Source organism: Mesocricetus auratus, unplaced genomic scaffold, assembly GCF_017639785.1.
Source record: "Mesocricetus auratus isolate SY011 unplaced genomic scaffold, BCM_Maur_2.0 Super-Scaffold_100018, whole genome shotgun sequence".
NCBI classification, from domain to species: domain Eukaryota; kingdom Metazoa; phylum Chordata; class Mammalia; order Rodentia; family Cricetidae; genus Mesocricetus; species Mesocricetus auratus.
In genome coordinates this window covers 23137930-23150290 of record NW_024429199.1, presented here as the reverse complement: position 1 = coordinate 23150290, position 12361 = coordinate 23137930, and the positions used below count along the sequence as shown (strand labels likewise).

The 12361-nt window shown below is 39.6% G+C and overlaps 1 pseudogene; it reads left to right on the top strand.

Annotated features, from left to right (window-relative positions):
- Positions 1-8695: 8695 nt before the first annotated feature.
- LOC121132891 lies at positions 8696-11671 on the top strand (annotated as a pseudogene).
- Positions 11672-12361: the final 690 nt, after the last annotated feature.

The window sequence follows — 12361 nt, the reverse complement described above, 5'->3', positions numbered from 1 at the left end:
GTCCCATATTTCCTGGATGTTTTGTGTTAAGGATTTGTTGGATTTAAGGTTTTCTTTGGTCGATAAATCCATTTCTCCTAGTGTATCTTCAACACTTGAGATTCTCTCTTCCATCTCTTCTATTCTGTTGGTAATGCTTGTATCGGTAGTGCCTGGCTGTTTGTCCAGCTTTTCTATTTTCTGCCTTTCTTCAGATTGTGTTTTTTTTTTAATGTCTCTATTTCAGTTTTCAACCCTTGCAGTGTTTGCATTGTTTCTTGCAATTTTCTGTTTATCTTTTCGTCCGTTTGTTGCCTTTTATGAATTTTTTTGGTTTGTTCTTTCTTCCATTTCTTGCATTTTTTGGTTGGCTTTTTGTTCCATTTCTCGCATTTTGTGCTTTGTTTCTTCTTTCATTTCCTGCCTTTTTTGGTTTGTTTCTTCTTCCATTTTTTCGTTTTTTGCTTTGTTTTTTCTACCATTTCTTGCATTTTTTGCTTTGTTTCTTCTTCCATTTCCTGCCTTTTTTTGTATGTTTCTTCTTTCAATTCTTGCATTTTTTGCTTTGTTTTTTTCTTCCATTTCTTGCATTTTTTGCTTCATTTCTTCTTCCATTTCATGCCTTTTTTGGTTTGTTTTTTCTTCCAATTCTTGCATTTTTTGTTTTGTTTTTTCTTCCATTTCTTGCATTTTTTGGTTTGTTTTTTCTTCCATTTCTTTGAGGGACTTTCCTATATCCTCTTTTAGGGCCTCTATCATTTTCATGAAAGTGCTTTTAAGGTCATTCTCTTCTGCTTAGTTCGCATTGAAATGTTGGGGTCTTGCCGGTGTGGAGTCTCTAGAATCTGGCGGTGTCATATTTGTTTTTCTGTTGCTGAGTGTGTTTTTGTATTGTCTCTTTCCCATCTCTTCTTCTAGTGGGTGCAGAAAGAGCTCCTTACTGGTCTGGGGACCAGAGTTCCCTTTTGGTGGGTGCTAGCAAGTCCAATAATCTGGTGGTTCTTCTATTCCTTGTCCAAATGCTGGTCCCGTGGGTGGAGAAGAACAGGAATCTGGGGTGCTTAGCCTCCTACCTGGTCCCCTGGACCCTATGCTGCGTCCTGTTGTACCTGATCCGGAACAGCTACTCCCCTGGTCTCCCTGGCTCCTCTGGTTTCCTGGTCTCGTTTGCGGGAGAGAAGACCTGGAGTCTGGGGTGCTTGGCTCCCACCGGGATTGGGAGCTCTGTGCAGTTCTCAGGTGATCTGCAGGCACTGGAACACAGGCTGGGAAGCCGGCCTGTTTACCTGACGCTGCTGGAAGAACCACTGCTTCCCTGGACTCCCAGCCTCCTCTGGTTTCCTGGTCTCGTTGGTGGGAGAGAAGACCTGGAGTCTGGGGTGCTTGGCTCCCACCGGGATTGGGAGCTCTGTGCAGTTCCCAGGTGATCTGCAGGCACTGGAACACAGGCCAGGAAGCTGGCCTGTTTACCTGATGTTGCCGAAGGAACCTTCTCTTCCATTTTTAAAAAAAATAATTTACCATTACTCTTCAATAGTCTTACATCATGTATGTACATCTTATGGCCATATCCAACCCCTCCCCGATTCATCACCTCATGTCCCCCCAGCCTTGTGCCTTCTTGTTTCACTAATCCACCCAACCCAACTAGTGCTGAATAAGGCTCAATTTAATCTCAAGTTTCTGTCTTTCCTTCTTTTTAAAAATTTAAATTAGAAACAAGCTTGTTTATATACGTGAATCCTAATCACCTCTCCCTCCCCTCCTCCCCTGCCCCACACCATCTCCCTATCCTATCCTTTTTCTGCTCCCTGGGGAGGGTGAGGCCTTCCATGGGGGATCTTCAAAGTCTGTCATATCATTTGGAGCAGGGCCTAGACCCTCCCTTGCCTGTCTAGGCTAAGAGAGTATCCCTCTATGTGGAAAGGGCTCCCAACATCCATTTGTATACTAGGGATAAATACTGATACACTACCAGAGACCCCATAGATTGCCCAGACCTCTAAAATGACATCCAAGTTCAGGAGGTCTGGAAGAATCCTATGCTGGTTTCCCAGCTATCAGTCTGGGGTCCATGAGCTCCCCCTTGTTCGAGTCAGCTGTTTCTGTGGGTTTCTCCAGCCAGGTCTTGACCCCTTTGCTCATCACTTCTCCCTCTCTGCAACTGTATTCCAGGAGTTTAGCTCAGTGTTTAGCTGCCGGTGTCTGCTTCTGCTTCAATCAGTTACTGAATGAAGGCTCTAGGATGGCATATAAGGTAGTCATCAATCTCATTATCAGGGACGGGCATTTAAGGTAGCCTCTCCACTGTTACTTAGATTGTTAGTTGGGGTCAAACTTGTAGATCTCTGGACATTTTCCTAGTGACAGATTTCTTTTTAAACCTATAATGGCTCCCTCTATTATGGTTATCTCTTTTCTTGTTGCCCTCTTTTATTATAATAAATAATGTTATTTTATTTTTTATTAAAATATTTTTCCCCTGAATCAGTCTTCCTGCTCCCACATGTCCTCTCCCCTCCTTTTCTCCCCTTCTCTCTCTTAGCTCTCTCTCTCCTCCCCTCATGCTCCCAGTTAGCTCAGGAGATCTTGTCCCTTTCCTCTTCTCTAGGGGGGACCATGTATGTCTCTCTTAGGATCCTCCTTGTTTCCTAGCTTCTCTGGTGGTGTGAATTGTAGGCTGGTAATCTTTTGTTCTAATCTAAAATCCATATATGAGTGAGTATATACTATGTTTTTTGTCTTTTTGTGAATGGGTTACCTCACTCAGGATGGTTTCCTCTTGTTCTATCCATGTGCCTATGAATTTCAAGATTCCATTGTTTTTATTCTGCTGAGTTGTACTCCATTGTGTAAATGTGCCACATTTTCTTTATCCATTCTTCAGTTGAGGGGCATCTAGGCTGCTTCCAGGTTCTGGCTACTACAAATAATGCTGCTATGAACATAATTGAACAGACATCCTTGTTGTATGAATGTGCATCCTTTGGGTATATGCCTAAGAGTGGAATTTCTGGATCTTGTGGTAGACTGATTTCCATTTTCCTGAGGAATCACCATACTGATTTCCAAAGTGGCTGCACAAGTTGGCACTCCCACCAGCAATGGAGGAGTGTTCCCCTTTCTCCACATCCTCTCCATAATAAACTGTTGTTGGAATTTTTGATTTTAGCCATTCTGACAGGAGATGGTATCTCAGAGTTGTTTTGATTTGCATTTCCCTGATGGCTAGGGATGTTGAGCACTTTCTTAAGTGCCTCTCGGCCACTTTAGACTTCTCTATTGAGAATTGTCTATTTAGTTCTGTACCCACTTTTTAATTGGATTATTTGGTGTTCTGGTGACTAGCTTCTTGAGTTCTTTGTATATTTTGGAAATCAGCCCTCTGTCAGATGTGAAGTTGGTGACTATCTTTTCCCATTCTGTGGGCTTCCATTTTGTCTTGTTGACTGTGTTCTCTGCCTTACAGAAGCTTTTCAGCTTCAGGAGGTCCCATTTATTAATTGTTGATCTCAGTGTCTGTACTACTGATGTTATGTTCAGGAAGTGGTGTCCTGTAACAATTAGTTTAAGAGTACCTCTTAGTTTCTCTTCTAAGAGGTTCAGTGTGACTGTATTTATATTGAGATCTTTGATCCATTTGAACTTAAGTTTTGTGCAAGGCGGTAGATATGCATCTATCTGCAGTCAGACAAATTTCTTTGTCCTCATAGAACTCTTGGGTCTTTTCTTTTTAATCCATTATCATTTATCTATCTGTCTGTCTATCTATCATCTATCTATCTATCTATCTATCTATCTATCTAATGTATATATCTATGTATCTATCTACCTATCTTTCTATGTATCTATCTATTTATCTATCTATCCATCCATCTATCTATCTTCTACCCAACATCTATCTATCTATCTATCTATCTATCTATCCATCTATCTATCTACCTAATATATATATATATATCTATGTATCTATCTACCTATCTTTCTATGTATCTATCTATTTATCTATGTATCTATCTAATGTAATCTATCTATTTTCCTTCCATATCATCCCTCTGTGTATAATCACCCATTTCATTCTCTTTTCTTCTAGTCAGACTCTTGAGGTGTTGTCCAGGTTAATCCCTAAATCCCAGGCTCCCAGGATAGTCCACTTGAATCAGTCTCACCAGTGCTAGGACTGTAAGTATACATCATGATATCCAGCTTTCATCTTAGTCTATGCTAAGATTTTCCTGATGGGAGACATCTGGTTATTTTCCAAAATCAGCCTTGATACTGAGATATGGTGAACACTATAAAAAATTTTCATGTCAAATTTTCTTTACTAAACTTAAAAAATCCCTCATAAGCATATTTGAATATGTTCAATGCCTCTTTGTTGAATTAAAATCAAACATTTTCATTTTAGAATATTTTCTAACTGTATAGTAGAAGAAAGGATAGGTTTTGAACTTACATAACTGTGAATACAACAAACCTATTTTTGTATTTTTCACTGTCATGTCAGTTGGTTGTGTATTTTTTGTTTGAGTAAGTCTTCCACATTACTACTGAATTCCACATTACTACTGAAATCATTTTTTTTAGAAACATGGTTTTTCTGTATTGCTTTAGAGCCTGTCCTGGAACTCGCTCTGTAGACCAGGCTGACTTCGAACTCACAGAAATCTGCCTCCTGAGTGCTGGGATTAAAGGCGTGCGTTACCAATGTCTAGCTTACTGAAGTCATTTTTAATAGTTCCTACTACATTTATTTATCTATTTACTTACGTGTGTGTGTGTGTGTGTGTGTGTGTGTGTGTGAGTATGTGTGTGTATGTGTCTGTGTTCACTCACTTAATTTCAGGATATGTTACATGTTATGTTGAGACTTTTTTGTTTGTTTGTTTTAGGAGACAGGCTTCCTCTGTGTAGCCTTGGATGTCCTGGAATTTGCTCTGTAGACAGGCTAGCTTTGAACTTACAGAGATCCACCTGACTCTGCCACCTGAGTGCTGGAATTGAAGGTATGTGCCACCACCGAATGGCTATGTTGAGATTTCCTTATGTGTGGTTTCTTGGAAGGCTTCTTTGCATTTTGCTTTTTCTCTTTAATGTTCCAGTGGTTTTTAACACGCCTGCTTCTCCCAGGCTACAATCTTTGGGTCTGTAGCCCATCGCTCAGCTCAGCCTGCTCTTTAGTTTTTTGTTTAATTGTTTCAAAAAGCAAGCTTACAGTCAGGTATTGGTGGCACACTCCTTTAATCCCAGCACTCGGGAGGCAGAGGTAGGCGGATCTCTATTAGTTTGATGCCAGCCTGGTCTACAGAGCAGAGTTCAAGAACAGCCTCCAAAACAATACAGAAAAACCCTGTCTCGAAAAACAAAAACAAAAAACAAAAAACAAAAAAACAAAACAACCCCCCCAAGACCAAAACAAAAAGCATGTTTACCAGATGTGTCCTCTATGTAGTACAGGACAGAGGCTGTTCCTGGGGAGGGGAGTCTTGTGTTTCTTTTGTTGGCCGTTTCTCTTTTTCTGCATCTTGGTCTTCTTTCCTATTTGCGGTTTCTCAGACTTGGTACACAATTTATAGTAGATTTCAGTGGTCAGGATTTTTTTCTCTCTGTGAACATTCATGAGCTTCTCAACTTTCAGTTTTTTTGGTAAGCTAAACAGTATCTGTAGTATTTACAGTATAATTCAATATATTCAATTAACAGTGTGATGACAGCTGGTGGGCTCAGCCTCCAGATTACAATGAAGCTCTCAGAGATCCAGGATCTTTGGTGCTCACTCATAAAGGGGAGGTTTTTAGTTTCCACCAGCAAGAGTGAGCATTACACATTTGCCTTTCTGTGCCTGGCTTATTATTTTTTTTTTTTGCCAGATCTATTGTTCTCCAATTCACTCATTTTCCTGCAAATGATAGGATTTCATTCTTAATGATCGAACAATCACCACTATGAATATACATTGTGTTTTAAAATCTACCCATTTGTTAATAGACACCTTGATTAATTCAATGTTATAGCTATTGAGAATAGAGCGACTTGGGAATCCAGGTGCTTGTTTTGTATGCTGACTTTACTTTCTCAGACTCACCCTAGGCACTGTAGACACAGATCACTCTTTAGTTTCCATTCTTCGGTTATTTGTTTTGTTTTTTAGGTTTTTTTGAAATCACATATATTTATTGTTTTGTTTGTTTCTTCTAGTGGGAGACTGGCTTTTGCATTTGCCATCACATGTATGGCAGCCAGAGGCAACTCTCAGGATTCAGCTCTCTCCCTCCACCACGTGGATCCCAGGCACCACACTCAAACTGTCAGACTTGGCAAATGCTTTTAGTCAACGAACAGCTCACCAGCCCCATTCGTTAGTTTTTAGAGAGATTTCTTACTGATTCCCATAGCCGTTCTAGTTTGTTTTCTCACTATGACTTTGTAAGGATTCCCTTTCTCTGTAGTTTTTTTCCAGCATTAGTTACTTTATTTTATTAACATTTTTCTTTCTTTTTTTGTATTAGCCATTCTCTCTGGGTAACAGGTTTCTCATTTAGTTGTGGTTTTAATTACCCTGATCATTCAGAATGTGGAACTTTTCTTGCGTAATTAAATATTCAGTCCTCTGAGAAGTGTCAGCTCAGTTAATTGATTGATTGGTTATTTGTCATTTGGTTTTATCTTTTTCTTTTTTAGATTTTTGTATATACTGGACAAGAAGTTGTGTAGGATTTTTCTTCCATGTGTAGGCTGTTGGATTATTCTTCTGCTTGTTTCCTTTGTATGCAGAAGCCATTTAATTTGATGTAATCTCATTATTCAATTCTTGTTTTTAAATATCCTGGTCTTTTTTATCAATAAAACAGAAACAACAACAATAATACAAAAAAATCAGTGAAACAAAGAGGTGGTTCTTCTATAGAATCAACAAGATAGACAAAACCCTGTCCAAAGTAACTAAGAGGCAGTGAGAGAATATCTAATTTAACAAAACCAAGAAAAAATGGGAGACATAATAACAGACACTGAAGAAATTCAGACAATCATTAAGTCATGCATTGAAAACTTGTACTCCACAAAATTGGAAAATGTAAAGAGATAGGTAATATTCTGGAGAGGCATAATTTACCAAGATTAAATCAAGGACAGATAAACAAATTAAATACACTAATATCCTGGTCTTTTATTAAAAAGTTTAATTTCTTTTCATTTATCTATTTTATTATTTATTTGCTTGTTTTAATATGGTCTCACTGTGTAGCCTTGGCTGACATACAGCTGTGTAGATCAGGCTGGCTTTTTCTTTTTCAGTACCAGTACTAAAAGTGTGTGCCAACAATGGAGTACTACTCAGTGGTAGGAAATAATGACATCTTTAAATTTGCAAACAAGTGGACAGAACTAGAAAACCTGAGTGAGGTGTAACAAACATTCTTCCTGCCAGTCTATTGCCAGAGCTGTATCAGTTCCAAATGAACACGCAGGATGCTATATTAATTATGAAGCTATTGGCTGTTTGCTATGGTTTCTTATTGACCAGAACTGACTTAATTATTAATCCATAACTGCTAACCTGAGTATTTCCACATGGTCGTCTCTTACTAGAGAAAGGGTCCATACCTCTAACTCCTCTTGTATCCTATATTGTGATTGACCATGCCTCTGTTTCCCAGAATCCTCCTTGACTCCTAGTCCCACCTATCTTGCTTCCCTATTGGCCAACAGTGCTTTATTTATCAACTAATAAGACAAACATAAACACAGAAGGACTTCCCCCATCAGTGAGGTAACCCAGATCGAGAAAGACAAATATAGTATGTACTCCCACAAAAGTGGATACCAGACATAAAGCAAAGTATAACCAGCCTACAATCCACAGCCCTAAAGAAGTTAGGTTCCTTTCCCAGAAACAGCTGGAAGCAGATTTGGAAACGTAAAACTAACCATTGGGCAAACCTTCCAGAGTAGAATTGAAGTGAGGGAGGAGTGATAATATGAACAAAGGAGTCAAGACCATGATGGGGAAACACACAGAATCAGATGACCCAAGCTAGAGAGAGATCACTGACTTCACATTGGCAACTGGGGAATGAGCATAGGACTGAACAAGGATCCCTGAATACAGGTAACAATGGTATGACTTGAGTATACGAAATCACTGGCGGTGGGACCAAGGTCTAACTATAATGCATAAATTGACTCTGTGGAGCCCATTCTCTATGGAAAGATACCTTGCCCAGCCTAGACATGGGTGGAGAGGTGCTTGGTCCTGCCTCAACAAGGTAGTGGGATAGACTTAGTTGACATCCTATGGGAGACTTCACCCTTTCTGAGGAGCAGATGGGAAATGTGATAGGGGGAAGAAGGAGAGAGCAGGAGGCGAGGAGAAAGGGGGAACTGGCATTGGAATGTAAAAAAGAAAAAGTTTTAAAAAAGTGTGTGTCACAACATCTGGCTTAAACCATTTCTTTTAAAGATTTATTTAATTTTTAATTTTGAGTGTTTCCATTTGGGGTATCTGCAGGCTCAGAAAAGATAACCTAATGAAGAGAGCTGTGAGACAAAGGAGACATCAAAATCAAGATTACAATCTCTAATTAGCTAATTGAAGAGAAAAATTCAATCAATAAAATAAAACAAAATAAAAATTCTGGGATACAAGGTGCAATTGCTGACTTGGGCTACATGTGATTAACAATAGCTGGTATTCACTCCGACCCTGACAACAATGGATGGAAGCTCAGTGGACACAGAACAATGTTTGAAGCATCATCAGAGAACAAGGAAGACACCTGAGATTGTTGGGGAATTAAATAGGAAGGGAAACATGGAGTGGGTGTTCACCCCGCCCATGAACGTGGGTTATCTGGCTCTATAGAGGTGGAGCTTCTTGTTTGCTGGCATAACTCCTTTGAAAGTAAGAGGGGAGCAGTCTCATGCTCTCTGGTGTGGTGGTCGGAGAGCTGATCTCAGCTTCCAGTATCCCCATGGCAGAAGACCACGTAGCTCTCTACCGTATTGTTATTTGTGAGTGTTCTCCCAACAAATATTTGATATCCTTTTATTCAGGCTCTTGTGGACTCCCCAACCTCCGCCTACAGACCCACTAAGGTGAATGGGTTACTTGTCAAAGAGTCAAAGATTCTTACTTCTCAGCAACATCTGCTCCTGCGGGAATCACGGAAACTAAGCAGAAAATCGTAGTTTAACTGTCCACCTTCAAGTAGCAATTGAGAGAAGTTTACTAAGCTGCATTAAAGCATCTGTGAAAAATACAGCACCTACATGTAGGAAATAAGAATCTCCTCAAAAGGAAACACCACAAAGAACCTCTGGAGTTTTCACACTAAAATGGTCATGGGGTGCAGGTCTGATTAAAAAGTACTAGGTAAGTTACTCATGTATTTCAGGAAATTATAATTAATTCCTTTGGATGTTGAAATATTAAAAGAAAATGTTGGTTTTATTTCTTCAACAAAATAAAGTATAAACACAGGTGGGATACTTGTCACAGAAATGGAAAGGAGCGGAACGAGTAAGTGTTTGAAATTATGACCTATAAAATTATGCATCCTGCCTGAGATATGTATTAAAAGATATGACATCTAAAACTCATGAAATTAAAACTAAATAATGCTTCTAAAATCTTAAACTATAGGAAAAGTATCTCCAATAAGAAAATGGACACTTTGCAATTAAACAGAGAAGTGAATTTATTTTCATTATATTTAGAATGTGTTTTAATGTCCACATGTATGCACATGAATGTGGTAGCCTGTAGGTGACATTTGAATGTCTTGTCCAGTTGTTCTCCCCTTATTCTCTGATGGAAGGTCTCTCACTTGAACCCATACCTTTCCAATATTATTAATCTAGCTAGACCACTAGCTCTGGGAATCAACTCTATCTTCCTTCTGAGCACTGGAATTACAGGTAGGTAGCCATGTCTACCAGGCATTTATTAGGGTTCTGAGGATCTAAACTCTCATCCCAACATGTACACTGCAAGCATTTGGTTTACTGGGCAACTCCCAGCCATGACTTTTTCTTCCACATTTGATTAATATACTATATTTCCAATAAATTCATTTAAACGAAACGAAGGACACAGAGAAGAAACTTCATTCCATACCTTCACATTTCCAAATCTGAAATGTTAAAGTTGAACCTGGAAAAAACTAGGTGTTCCATGATTCTGCATCATATTTCTTTAACATGGACCAATGCCTGAAGGAAGAAAGGACATTCATGCAGGAATTTCACTTTCAATATAAGATTCATTGATAAAATTGCTCACAAGGGGCAAGGTGAGCTCTAATAAATGAACAAAGCTTCAAACTCTGTGTGAGTTCTGTTGCGATAAGTGTCACATTGACCTGCATCACACAGAAAGACCAGCGGTCACTAGCAAATTAGAAGGGGGAAAATTTGGCTGTGGCATAAACAACATATTCACTGACAAGCTCTCACTTGCCTCCCCTTATACCATGGGGATTCAGTGCTAGAGACACACTGCATTTGGCATCATTAGGCTGTTTTCCTGAGGGTGAAAACTGCTTGGGGCATTACCATAGGTTAGTTAAAGATGATGAAACTGCTAATGAAAGATGGGATTTAAATGTGGGTCACAGCATAGACTCATAGTTTGAGATGTAAGGAAAGAGATTAAGCAGAGAAAATATTTAAAATAGATTCAAACAATATTCATGTAATAAGAAAGGTTGACTGAAGTATGAAGGGAAAACTTTTAGGGAATGAAAATCAAAATAGATACCAAAACTTGGTGTATAAATGTGTAGGAAAAGAGAAACTATAGCAACTGTACATTCTGTATTCTTTTTTCTGAGGACAAATGCTACAGATGATATAACAGTTTTATCTGGGATCAAGCCAGAATCATGAGTGAAGATCTGGTCCCTCCCACATCTGTCCAGCTGTGCTATGAGAACCTGAATGGATCCTGTGTCAGGAACCCATACTCTCCAGGCCCGCGCCTCATCCTCTATGCAGTCTTTGGCTTTGGGGCTCTGCTGGCTGTGTGTGGAAACCTCCTGGTGATGATGTCAATTCTTCATTTCAGGCAGCTGCACTCTCCTGCAAACTTTCTGGTGGCTTCCCTGGCCTGTGCTGACTTCTTGGTGGGACTGACTGTGATGCCCTTCAGCACAGTGAGGTCTGTGGAGAGCTGCTGGTACTTTGGGGACAGTTACTGTAAATTACACACTTGCTTTGATGTATCATTTTGCTATTCTTCTATCTTCCACTTGTGTTTCATCTCTGTTGATAGATATATTGCTGTCAGTGACCCCCTGCTCTACTACACCAGGTTCACTGCATCTGCTTCTGGCAAGTGCATCACCTTCTCCTGGCTCCTGTCCATCATCTACAGCTTCTCCCTCCTTTACACAGGGGCAAATGAAGCTGGGCTGGAGGATCTAGTGAGTGCCCTCACCTGTGTGGCTGTCAACTTGCAGTGAATCAGAGCTGGGTCTTTGTTAATTTTCTACTATTCTTTATCCCCACACTTGTCATGGTAACTGTCTACTCTAAGATTTTCCTCATTGCCAAACAACAGGCTCAGAAGATTGAGAGAATGGGTGACCAGACTGCCAGGGCATCAGATGGCTACAAGGACAGGGTGGCCAAGAGAGACCATGACAATATTCAGATATGGACTGAGGCTTTGGAATGGAAGTTGAATTAAATCCAAAAATTCAATGTTCATGGTGATTGACAATTAAGGTTTTACCAAAAGAAGAAAATGGAAGATTGGCTGCAGTACATTTGCAGACAATGGTTGAAGCAAGCAGGATTTCACACAGTTTCACATCCATCTCTAAGAATTCCTTAGGCTATTAGCAGTATCTATAAGGAATGCTTGTGAAATACAGATTATGTAGTGAATCAAGCTGAACTGATACAATTACTCCTGAACTCAAAGAATCGCCTAGACCCATTAGTAGACAAATTTCTGCACATGCTCATTGCTCTCCACATACAGCTTGATATTTTGATCTTTCTTACATTTGGTTTCTGCTGTTGTCTAATCTAGGGGTTCTCAACCTGTGGGTCTTGACTCCTCTGTGGGGTTAAATACCCTTTCATTGGAGTCACATGTCAGATATCCCGCACATTAGATATTTACAGTTATAATTTATAACGGTAACAAAATTACGGGTGTGAGTAGCAATGAAATGCTTTTGTGGGAGGGTCTCCATAACATGAAAAACTGAATTAAAGGGTCGCTGCATTAGGAAGACTGAGAACCACTGCATGAGATTCTAATCCATAAAGATAGGGCATGAAACCTTTTTCCCTATTTCCTCTTACTAGATGTCTTCCTAATTTTGGCTATGTTATGACCATAGGCCATCATTACTATATCCTTCTCTAA